We start from the raw sequence: 12,887 nt of genomic DNA, 5'->3' as shown, positions 1-12,887 counted from the left end.
TCCAAGCCCGGCTGCAGCCGGCTCACCGTATGCTGCTCCGCCTCCAGTGTGCTGGGGCGCAGGTGTTGGCCGCCCTCTGGCCAAGCGAGACGATTCCCCGCACCTCGAGTTGGACTGCCGACTGGCTGGAGGTGGCGGTTGGCCGCTTCGAGGCCTGGAAGGCGTCGGCAGCCCGGCTTGGAGCTGGGCGGGCGCTGGAGTTCGTCCAAGCCTGGTATCCTGGGCTGAACCTGGACCAGCTGCGCACCTGGCGGCTGGAGGACGACGAAGAGTTGGAGGAGGTGCGGCCGGCTATCACTTAGCGCGCTTCGACGATCGCCGAGTGTACTGACATCAGCGTCTTCGCTCCTGAGATCAATGATGGCGTTGCCCAGCCGGAGGAGTGGTTCGGGCTGGACCCGGCAGCGGGTGAAGACTCGGTAGAGGAGATCGCCTCCAGTGATGAAGGCGAAGACGACGAAGGAGAGGACGGCGAAGACGTTGAGCCGACTGGTGAAGCAGGCAGCCAACCTCAGCCTGATCGTGCCTCCAGCAACAAGGCGCGTGCTAGCGCCCTCTGCGGGAGGCGGTGATCATGCCGAGGTTCGCCAGCCGGCCACTCCTCCAGCCGGCACTGCCGTCTCCACCGACCTGCCCGACTCGCCAGTCGCTCCCTTGGCTTAGTCTGTCGTCCTTGTTTTTTCCTGCTTGTTGCCTTTTGAACAACTTTATTAAACTTGCGCAGTTCCACCCACTGGGGGTGTATTCGAATTATGTTGAATGCTGGCCTTTTGAAGGTCTTTTATGTAAATATTATTGCGTGTTTGGTTTCCATTCATGTATGCTTTTTATCCTTAGGCGGTTTCCTTTGCCGCCTTCCCCTTCTGGGAAGGCAAGTACTCGAGCTTTCTTAGATTGGAGCGAGGTGAATGGAAGCCGGCCGGCCGGCTACTCTGGTAGCCGGTCGGCGGTGGGAGAAAAACCGGCTTTTGTTATATTAGTCTGTTAGTCCCTAGCCGTTTTTCGTGTGGGCACCCGTTCCTGCCTTTAACTCTTGCCAGCCGGACAGCCGATTCTTCGAACTGCGACTTTTGGCAAGAGAAGGCTTGGGAGCCGGCACACTACTTGTCTGACTATGGGTAGGACTTCTAATATAACTCCAAGCGGCCAGTCCCCGGGTCGACTAGTCGAACCCGGTGCCGGACGGAAAAAAGTGAATGCAATGACAAGGCCATAAGCATGATACTTTTCATTCATAGACAAAAGATGGCAGTCCCCAAGCTCTCCTCGGGGGGCCTATTGTGTCGTACTTAGTACAAAAGTTAGTGTGATACATAGTGCGTTTCAACTGTAAAACCTTCGGAGGAGGTTGGCGTTCCATGGTCGTTCTGACTCCTTGCCGGAGTCGTCTCTTTTTCGTGCCTTCGGCTTCTGCGCGTCGATCAGGTAGTAGGAGTCGTTGCCTAAGGCTCTGCTGATGACGAAGGGGACCTCCCAAGGGGCCGAGAGCTTGTGCTGGCCGGCTGATCGCTGGATCAGCCGGAGCACAAGATCGCCCTCTTGGAAGGATCTTGGCTTGACCTTCCGGCTGTGGTAGCGGCCAGGCCCTGCTGATAAATGGCGGACCGGCTGAGGGCTAACAGTCGGCCTTCTTCCAGCAGGTCGACGCCGTCTTCTCGTGCTTCCTTGGCCTCGGCTTCCGTGTACATGGTTACCCAAGGTGAGTCGAACTCGGTGTCAGTTGGGATGACCGCCTCGGCACCATATACGAGGAAGAAAGGAGTGAAGCCGGTTGACTTGTTTGGTGTAGTGCGCAGACTCCAGAGGACAGCCGGCAGCTCATCGAGCCAACAGCCGGCTGAACGCTCCAGTGGTACGATCAGTCGGGGCTTGATGCCGAAAAGGATGAGGCCGTTGGCTCGCTCGACCTGGCCGTTTGACTGCGGGTGGGCGACGGACGCTAGGTCCAACCGGATGCCTTGCGTCACGCAGAATTGTGCCAAGGCTCCCTTGGCGAAATTCATGCCATTGTCGGTGATGATGTTGTGTGGCATGCCGTACCGAGTTGTTATATCTGCGATAAATGTCACGGCAGTCGGCCCATTCAGCTTCTTGATCGGCTTTGCCTCAATCCATTTGGTGAATTTGTCCACGGCGACAAGCAGATGTGTCATGCCGCCGCGTGCCGTCTTGAATGGGCCCACCATGTCCAGTCCCCAAACGGCGAAGGGCCAAGTGAGGGGAATGGTCTTGAGTGCTGAAGCCGGCATGCGTTGCTTGGAGCTGAAGAGTTGGCACCCTTTGCAATGTTTAACTAACTCCTTGGCATCATCCAAAGCAGTCGGCCAGAAGAAACCATGGTGGAAGGCTTTGGCGACGAGTGATCTTGAGGCCGCATGGTGGCCGCATTCTCCTTGGTGGATGTCTCTGAGGATTGCAATGCCCTTCTCTTGCTCGACGCATCGCTGGAGGACTCCAGTGACACTGCGCTTGACGAGTTCTCTGTTGAAGATTGTGTATGCTCCAGCTCGGCGTTGGACTTGTCTTGCCTTTACTTCGTCAGCCGGCAGATCTTGGTTTATTAGGAAGTTGAGGATGGATTGAGCCCATGACGGAGCTGTGACTTCTTCTATTGCCAAAACGGCTACTGCGACCAGGGCGGGCGGGCTGGGCGGTGAAATGCTGGAGTCGGCCGCCGCCTGTTGTGTTGGTGTAGTCTCCGGGCCGACTACCGCAGTCCCCGAGCCGGGTGAGGCAGTCCCCGGATCGGGCGTAACTACGGAAGTCCCAGAGCCGCCTGCTGATACCCCCCGGCCAACTATCGAAGTCCCCAGGTCACCTGCTTGGTTCTTCAAGCCGGCTGCGTCGGGGTCGGGCGGCACGAAGATGGAATCAGACTCTGGAGACGACTTGATAGACGGCTTGAGGAGGCGTTGTAGAGAGACACCGGTTGGTATTGCTTGCCGAGTGGAGCCTATTCGAGCCAGGGCATCGGCTGGCTCATTGTCGGCTCGTGGTACATGGAGGAACTCGCATCCTTCAAAATACCCACTGATCTGCTGAACGAGGAAGCGGTAGCTTTCCATATTTGCGTCCTTGGCATCCCAGTCGCCGAATGATTGCTGGACCACCAAGTCCGGGTCGCCATAACATAGGATCCGACGAATGCCGAGTTCTTTGGCAAGCCGGAGCCCGTGTATGAGCGCCTCGTACTCGGCCACGTTGTTGGAGGCGGCAAAGTGAATTTGCAGCGTGTATCTGAGCTTGTCGCCTTTGGGAGAGGTGAGGATGACACCGGCTCCCAAGCCGGTGCGCATCTTGGACCCATCGAAGTGCGCCAATGAGTGGAGTCAGCAGCCGGCGGTAGGTACTGGGTCTCGGCCTAGTCGACGAGGAAGTCGGCTAATGCTTGGGACTTGATGGCGGTGCGAGGCTGGTAGAAGATCATATAGGGGGCCAGCTCGATGGCCCATTTCGCCACCCGGCCGGATGCATCCCGGCTGCCTATGATCTCGGCCAGCGGGGCGGTGCATACAACCGTGATGGGATGCTCTTGGAAGTAGGGCTTCAGCTTCTTGGCGGTGAAGTACACACTGTAGCACATCTTCTGGTAGTGCGGGTAGTTCTGCTTTGAGGTAGACAACACCTCGCTCAAATAGTACACCAGCCTCTGGACCGGCTGGGCTCGGCCTTCTTCTGGGCGTTGGACTACAATGACGGTGCTGACCACCCGGCTGGTTGCGGCAATGTAGAGGAGCATGGGCTCTTTCTCAGTCGGCGCCGCCAGGACAGGCGGCGTGGCCAGCATCTTCTTCAGCTCATGAAAAGCTTGATCGGCTTGGTCATTCCGCTCGAAGTGGTTGGTCTTCTTCATGAGGCGGTAGAGGGGAAGAGCTTTCTCTCCGAGCCGGCTTATGAAGCGGTTCAGGGAGGCCAAGCATCCGGTAAACTTCTGGACGTCTTGAAGTTTGGTGGGAATCGCCATTCTCTCAATGGCCTTGATCTTTACTGGGTTGCATTCGATGCCGCGTTCGGAGACCAGGAAGCCTAGGAGCTGGCCGGCTGGCACTCCGAACACGCATTTCTCGGGGTTAAGCTTGATTTGGAACCGGCGTAGGTTCTCAAATGTTTCCTTGAGGTCTTCCAGCAAGGCGCCGCGCTTCTCCATCTTCACCACAATGTCGTCTACGTAGACGTGGGCATTTCTGCCGAGTTGCTTGAGGAGGCACTTCTGCATGCAACGCTGAAAAGTGGCACCGGCATTTCTCAAGACGAATGTCATAGTCAGGTAGCAGAAGGCTCCGAATGGCGTGATGAAGGCGGTCTTCAGGCGGTCTGCCGGATCTAACTTTATCTGGTGATACCCTGAGTAAGCATCCAAGAAACTCAACAGCTCGCATCCGGCCGTGGAGTCTATCACTTGGTCAATCCTTGGCAGGGCAAAGGGATCTTTGGGGAAGGCCTTGTTGAGTCTCGTGTAGTCTATACACATGCGCCACTTGTTGTTCTTCTTTAGCACGAGGACCGGGTTGGCGAGCCACTCTGGAAAGAAAACTTCCATAATGAAGCCGGCTGCCAGAAGTCGGGCTATCTCCTCCCCCACAATCCTGCGTTTCTCCTCCGACAGTCGGCGGAGGGGTTGTTTGACTGGCTTTGCGTCTTCTCGGACGTGTAGTTTGTGCTCGGCGAATTCCTTCGGAACGCCCGGCATGTCCTTGGGGGACCATGCAAAGATGTCCCGATTCTCACGGAGGAAATAGGCGAGCTCGCCTTCCTATTTGCTGTTTAGGTTTGCCCCGATGACGGCAAACCTCTCTGGGTGCTCGGGGTCAAGAGGTATCTTCTTCGTCTCCTTGGCCGGCTGGAAAGATCCTTGAGCATCATGCTCCTTGGGATCGGGGGACAAGGCCGACTGCTTGCCGGCCATGGCCACGACTCGGTCCAACATCTTCTTTTCTTTGGCAATCACAAGGGACTCGGCCAGCCGGCTGCTAGCTGCTGCGCACTCAGAGGACTTCTTGTAATCGCTGACTACGGTGATGACGCCTTTGGTGCTCGGTATCTTCATCTTGAGGTATGCATAGTGGGGAACTGCCATGAACTTGGCCAAGGAAGGTCGGCCAAGCAATGCATGGTAAGGGCTCCCCAGGTCCACCACTTCAAACCAGATCGCTTCCCGGCAAAAATGCTCCTTGTCCCCAAAAAGTACATCAATCTTGATCTTGCCAATGGGGGCGCGGGACAGGCCGGGTACGATGCCATGGAACACAGTCCGAGTAGGCATGAGTTGCTTCGTCTTGACATTCAGCTTCTCCATGGTGTCACGGTACAGGATGTTGATGCTACTCCCGCCGTCTATCAGCACGCGGGAGAATCGGGCACCGCGTCTATCCGTTGCAAGGGTGGCATCCAAAACCAACACATAAGAGCTGGGAGATGGCATCACCTCTGGGTGGTCGGTCCGGCTCCAGCTGATAGGTTTTTCTGACCAGTGCATGTGCTCGGCGGGGTTGGCAGCAACCATGCTGACTTCTTGGCGCTCTCGGCGTTTGCTGCGCTGGTCTTCGTGCTGACTTGTGAAGATGATATAGGCGGCATGCTCGTTGGGGAACTCATCGTGCATGGCTCCGACTGCGGGCCGAGCGGCTGGCGGCTGCGGAGCCGGAAGCGGCGGACCGGCAGGCGGAGGCGGTGTGAGCCCTTCGCCTTTAGAGATTCGGGTGAGCCAGTGGCACTTCCGGGTCGTGTGGTTGGACGGCTTCGCGCCACTGTGGAACTTGCACGGGGCGTCGAGAGTCTGCTCGTAGGAGAAGGCCGGCTGCCAAGCCGGCTTGCCGCCCCTCTGCTTCTTGGGTGTGGGCCGCGCTTCGGGCTGCTTGTCTTCGACTGTGGCCACCTGCCGACTGGTGGAGGGCGGCACCGGGCCCTTGCGCTTGTGGTCGTTCTGGTGTGGGCGTCGGCCGGAGTCCCCAGCCGGCATCTTGGGCGCCGGGTTGAGTAGCTTTCCGGACGCGTCTACCCGGAGTTCGGTCTTCATCGAGGAGTCGGCGGTGGCGTACTTGTCCGCTATGATCAGAAGCTCGTCGAGGGTAGTCGGCTCGTCGCAGAGGAGCTTGTGCTTGAGGAGGGTGCCTTCTCGGCACCCGGCAGTGAAGTATTCTATGGCCTGCACGTCGTGTACCCCTTCGCAAGAGTTGCGGAGCTCGGCCCAACGCGTGAGGTAGTCGCGAGTGGACTCGGAGGGGCCTTGTATGCACAAGGAGAGCTGTCTGGGCTTGGGAGCCCGCTTGTAGGTGCTGGTGAAGTTGCGGACGAAGGCTTCTGTGAAGTCTAGCCAGCTGTTGATGCTGTATGGCTTGAGGCTGTTGAGCCAGGTCCGCGCCGTGCCCTGCAGCATGAGGGGCACGTACTTCACGGCAACGCGCCTGTTGCCGTTGGCTATGCTAACCGCCGTGGAGTAGTCGATCAACCAATCTTCCGGCTTCACGGAGCCGTTGTACTTGGGCGCGTCTCTTCGGAGCGAGAACCCTTTGGGGAAAGGCTCGGCGCGGATGCGGGGGCCGAAGCAAGGCGGGCCGACATCGTATTCTTCTTCTAGCGCTAGGGATCGCGCCAGGCGGTCGATCCGATGACGGGCGTCGTTCTCGCCAACTCCTTCGCGGCGACCTAGCCGGCCGCTGAGAGTCGGATGCGCAACAGGCGGCGGGGTGGGATATCTCTCTCCACGAGGCCGGGGCGGAGGCGGGTTGCCCCGCCACTCCACGGCCCGGGGGTGGCCTTCTGCGTCTCGCTCGATGGAGATTCGGGTTCGGCTTCGGCTGGCAGCTGGTTCTTTCTCGCGCCGCGCGCGGGTTTTACCCGTAGTCGGCGTCCGGGACATCGCGCCATGATCTCGGCGCGGGGGAGGGCTTTCCGCGTGGGCGTCGTCTTCGTGCCGCTGCACGGCTGCATCGATTAGCTGCTGGATGCGTCGGGTCATGTGGGGGAGTTCTTCGGCCCACAGTCCATCTAGCTCGTCTACGACCGCCTAGGCGGCGCGCAGGTTCTCGAGTGGAGTAGCGTAGACTGGGCGGTCGAGTCCTAGCGTATCAGCGACGACAGCGTCGTGCTGTCTGACAATGTCGGCCCGGCTAGGCCCGCCTGGGGGCGGCGTGCCAAAGGCGGCGCGGTCGGCCTCACGTCGGTGGGCCTCAGCGAGGCGTCTCATGGAAACCAACTTCCGGCCCTCCGCGAGGAGGGCAAGGCAGCGAGCTTCCAGTGCTTCAATGTCGGCATCGGCCGGGAGGGGGATGGACAAGTCGTGGACCGCCGCGTGCGGGGCGTCGTGGGCGCTCTCGTCAGAAGCGCCGCCGTGGCCGATGACCATCACCTCGGTGGTGACAGTGTCGCAGCCATCAGCCCGAGGGAGCAGGTCGTTGTAGATCGCAACATTGGTGGGGAACGTGTCGAGTGAGGCCGTGTCGGAGCCGACATGCATCAGATCAGTGGAGCCAATCGACTCCAAGTCCACGGCAGGCTCGCCGGAGACATGGAGCTGGCCGAGGAGGTTGACGAGGTGGTCGGTGCCCACGTCGGAGGCGAGCTCGTCAGAGATGAGAGTCTTGTCAAGGAGATCGGCGAGGCTGCTCGCCGCACAGATGTTGGTGACGCCTTGTAGCGCGCCGTGGCAAGCGCCATTGGGCGTGCCGGGCTGGCTACGCTCGCGGGGGAGGAAGAGGGTTCCCGTCCAGAACAGGTCTCCGGACGACGGTGCACCTGGCCCCATGGTGGGCGCCAAATGTCGGGTGGTAGGTGCGACATATGCCAACGGGTGGCTTATCATTGTGGGAGCCAGTAAGACATCGCCGGTGCCTGGAAACGGGATGAGGCGATGACATGCACGCCGGCGAATCTTACCCAGCTTCGGGGCTCTCCGTGGAGATAACACCCCTACTGCTGCTCTGCGGGGTCTCCGCATGGTCACTAGATGAACAAGTAGCTACACGGTGCTCCTTGAGCTGTTTGGCGAGAGGAGGAAGAAGGGCACGGCTTGCTCTCTTCTCCTCCCTATGTGGTGTCTGAGACTAGCAGGGATTGATCTCCCTTTGCATGGATGCCCCGGGGGGTTTATATAGGCCTACCCCCCGGGGGTACAATGGTAATCCGACTGGGCGCGGGGCCCAGCCGTCTGTGTCTATGCTCTCCGGCTTCTGCGCCGGCTGCTGGGGCCCGCCGGCTAGTGGGTCCCGCCGGCTGCCGGCTCCTTGGTCGACAGGCAGGCCCCACTGTCAGGGCCTTGTCGGTGGCTGGTTACTGTTGCTCAATCTTGGTGGCGAGGGCTTCGCCGAAGTGGGCGTGGCTACAGTGCTGCCGCTCGGTGGGCGATCACTGTAGCCCCGCCGCGTCTTTTCTCCTTAATGGGGCGTCTTCTTCGAGGGAGGTGGCAAGCCGGCTGTGGGGAGCCGGCTCTATCTTGGGCCGAGTAGGGGAGGTCTGGCCGCCTTCAGGTGTCTCTCTGCCCGAAGGGGCCCACCGCCCGTGGGCCGTACTAGTAGCCCGTCGTGGATGACATCAGGGTCAATCGTGGCAACAGTGCTGCGCCAGACGGGTCATGGCCACCCGTACGGCGCACTGTGCCAGGCGTGCTCCGGGATTCGGGGGTGGTAGGCTTCACTGTAGCCACGCCCTGTCACATCGCCGTTATGTGGATGCAGACTTCGAGGGTACGATCTTGACCGCTTTATGGGAGCTGGCTTCTTGGAGTCGGCCTTCTCGCGGCTGGCTTCTCGGAGCCGGATCTCCCACGGCTTTTCTTCATGAGGGCTGAAGTCGGGCCGCCTTCCGATAGCCGGCCTGGATACAGCCGGCAAGGGGAAGGCGTCCCTGTGTCTTGGTTTCTTGAGGGCCGAATCGCCTCGTAATTTTTTCAGAAGGGCCAGGGGGAGCCGGCTAGGCTACCCATGGTTATTTACTCCGACAGTGAGCTTCTCCTTGCTCCCCTCCTCTGATCTCTCTAATGCATAGCTCTAGCTCTTGATCTTTTCGGATGTGAGGCTCTATTAGCTATGGTTAGCTGCTGTAGATGAGCATCAACTTGTGTTGGAGCTCTTTGTGATGGATTCTTGTTGTGTCAGGGTTTTGGTCAGTGGCCATCTATGTGTATTTGTGAAGTATATATGCTCCTGTACTGCTCTGTTCTGTGCTGCTATTACTTGCAGTAGCAGTTTATAATGGTACTAGCCCCCTGTGCTTGTGGGTGCAGTGCCCTGATTGCAAAAAAATGCCAAGTGCAAGTGTGGTGCTGTGTTCTACAAAAGCAGATAATCATTCGGGGTGCTACCCTGCTATTTCTTCTATGCTATAGTTACTTTACTCATGAACAGATACTCACTTGTTCTTAGTTGTTTTACTTCTAATACTGATATGAACAGATACCACTTGGTTTGGCTATTCCTATTGGTCCCTTTATAATAGCCTATGAACAAATGCTATACTTGGTTTTGGTTGTTAATCTCCTAGTTTTCTACTGATAAGACAAATACTGCATCTGATTTGGGCAGTGATGCTGGTCTGAGCCCCCCTCTCTTAGGCTTAATTTACATGCGGCTATCCATGTGCCATGATGAACTAGCCATGGCACTTCTAGGTTGTCTGAGAACATAATCCCTCGAAGTATACCTTGAGATCTTCTATAGCTTCGTCTTGTGGATTCTAGTAAACCTGCTTCTTGTGGACAGTCTGCTCCTCCTAACTGCTTCACACTATCTCACAGATATGGTTTTGGGCCCAGTCTTGTTTCATGTTTTGGACACCAAGTGTCTAACAGACCCTACTCTATGGTTGGTTGCCCTATTTATACTGGCCTGAATGGTGTGACTAAGTTGTGTGTGTGTGTTTGTGTTGTCCTCATGGGTGGCTTTGGTGATTGCGGTGTTAACAGCAGCTGCTTGCTGTGTCAAGCTCACAGGTGGCTCTGCTTGTTGTGATGTATATCTCCTCCTTGACCTTTGTTTTTGGCGTTGCACAGTGACATGCACCTATTGTCACTGGGCAAAACTGATTGTGGTGATGAAGTCTAATCCTTGGCTTTAATCACTAGTTTTTAGTTGGCTTAATTCCTGGAGCTAGTACTGATAGTGGCCTTTGTGTTGGCATTTAACTTACTACTAATTATGGTGGCTTCTTGATTGGGTCCTTAGCTCGTTATCTCCTTTGGCTCTTTGGTATTGGTTTACGATATTTGGCTTTCTAATTAAGATCACTTTGAAAATCAGGATCTTAACTAAGATTGTCTTGATCTCAAGTGATGGCTCCTACATCATTGCATTTCACCAAGTGAAATGCTACATTTCTACTCCTAACCCATTCTCTCTTTCTTAGTGTTTCTGTTATGCAGGTTGGAAGAAAAGAAGAAGATCTAGAGAAGATCTTAGTAATAAGATAGTTTTTAGGAAAATGGATATTTAGTTTTAGGTCATTTATTGTAATTTCAGATATAGAGTGCTTGTCTTTAGTTTTTGTTTTGACTTTGTGAAACTTGCTACCTATGGATGAAACTGTGTAATATTGATGAAACTATGTATATGTATGGATGTGTTCATGGATATGTGTTGGGTATATGTGTGTTCATGACTATTGGTAATATGTGTAGGATATGCTATATTGGTCATATATATATACACACACACACACATATATATACACACACACAGCCGGCCTATTCTGATAATATTATCAGAATACTTATTCTGATAACACTTCCGCATTGCATGCTCAATGCAAGTGCACGTCATTGTTTGAACCAAGTGTGCTGCAGTACAGAGGTGAGTGAACTTCCCGTGGCAAAAAACTGCACGCAATGTTTTTTCTGGTACTGTTTTCGCTCTAGTTTTTTAACGTTTGTCGGAACGAGGCATGTAATATATCGTTTAAAAGCTATGGATTAGACGCAACTTCGCCATGTTGAACACATTTCGAGATTCCTCACGGTTTAAGAGCAGTTTTGAAAATGGTGCAACCCACAACGAGTGACAGCGAGCATTTTTCACATTTTTTCTAAACCGCTTGTCGGAATGAAGCAAATGATACACCGTCGGATAGATATCGTCGAGGCACATCTTCTTCATATCTATTTCTTTTTCTAATTCGTTACGGTTTAAGAGCAGTTTCAAATTTACTAAATCGTTGAATTCTGTTTTTCAATTTTTTTTCAAATTTTTGGTACTGTTTTCACTCTAGTTTTTTAACTGTTTGTCGAAACGAGGCGTGTAATATGTCGTTGGGAAGATATGGACAAGGCGCAACTTTCACATGTAGAAATGGTTTTGATATTCCTTGCAGTTTTAAGTTAATTTTGAAAATCATGTGGCAGACGACAAATGGCAGCGGCCGTTTTTCGCGAAATTTTTACAAACCGGCCGTCGAAATGATTCAAATTATATGCCATTGGAAAGATATCGACGAGACGCAACTTTTTCATATAGAACACTCTCTCTAATTGCTTACGGTTTAAGAGCAGTTTTAAATTTATCGAAATGCGGACACTTTGTTTTTCGCGACACCCAAATCGACGTGGGTACTTCATCCGACTGAAAACCGCACTGCATCGGACAGAAAACCGCACTACATCAGACGGGCAAGAGAACTGCATGGTTTCTTTTATTCAAACGTAACTTTTTTAAGGACGAGAAAGTAGAGTGCACTTCACATCGGGTGTAAATGAACCACAACACTATCAAGAAGTGAACCGCATTACTTTTTTTCGCTTCCGTAACAATTTTTTTGCATTACGGGATGAACAACATCATACGGCCGACCGCAGTGCTTCAGAATGAAAACCGCACTGCATTAGACGGGCAAGCGAGCTGCATAATTTCTTTTGTCGGACGTAATTTTTCTCAGACGAGTTTTTGTTGTCTTTTTCAATTTTTTTGTGAAGAAGAGTGGACCGCAGAGAGGAGGCAAGTGCACCGCGACATATATCGAAGTGAACCTCATTACTATATTTGTTGTTGCGCTAAATTTTTTGCACTTCCATGCAGTGAGCAAGTGAACAACATCACTCTAAGAAATGAACCACATCCGAGGACCAAACGCACTGCAAATGTTAATGTAGTCGACTGAATTTGGAGACAAACGACGCACTTCATACAGAGGGTACTGAGCTGCTACACAAAATGGAGTGAACTACATCTTTTTGTCTCTCTTCAAACAAATTTTTTCATGGCTGCACTGCTGACGGGAGACTAGCGAACTACATCGTATCCCGCTTGCCAGCACTGCACGCCGTGCTTGCCCGCACTACACGCCGCACGTTGTGCTTGCCCTCACTGCACGACCTACTCGCCCGCACTACACGCCATGCTCGCCCGAACTGCACATCGTCATGGTTGGATGGGGCGGGGCCGGGGCCGTCACCTCGACGGTGCTGCGGGTCGGAGGCGCGCGGGGGAGATGCAGGGAGCACAGCAGGGGAAGCCAGTGGCCAGGACCAGTAGGAGGCGGGGAGGCGCGGGCCGGGAGCAGGAGGAGGCGGGGCGGCACCGGCCGAGAGGAGGAGGAGGCGGGGTGGCCCGGGCCACCGGCAGGGAGGAGGCGATGGAGAAGGCGCGGGAGGGCAGGGGGCCTTAGATCGGTCGTTCGCCGTGGTCTAGGTGGAGCCTGGTGGCTTCCCCAACCTCCCTAGGGGCCATGGTGGCCAGATCTGGTGCCGGCGGCCACATGCGAGAGGTTTCATGGTAGCACATCACGCTGGGGGGAAGGTGGTGCGGCGACGCGGGCAGGGAGGTGGTCCGGCGGCGCGGGGCAGCGCGGGGAAGGAAGGTAGTGCGGCGGCGCGGGGGAGGTGGCAACGCGGTGGTAGTTGGTGGTGCGGGGGAGGTGGCAACGCGGTGGTAGTTGGTGGTGCGGGTGTGGAGCACGGGGAGAGA

Source organism: Triticum dicoccoides, chromosome 7A (genome assembly GCF_002162155.2).
Source record: "Triticum dicoccoides isolate Atlit2015 ecotype Zavitan chromosome 7A, WEW_v2.0, whole genome shotgun sequence".
Lineage (NCBI taxonomy): Eukaryota > Viridiplantae > Streptophyta > Magnoliopsida > Poales > Poaceae > Triticum > Triticum dicoccoides.
This window is presented reverse-complemented; position numbering follows the sequence as displayed.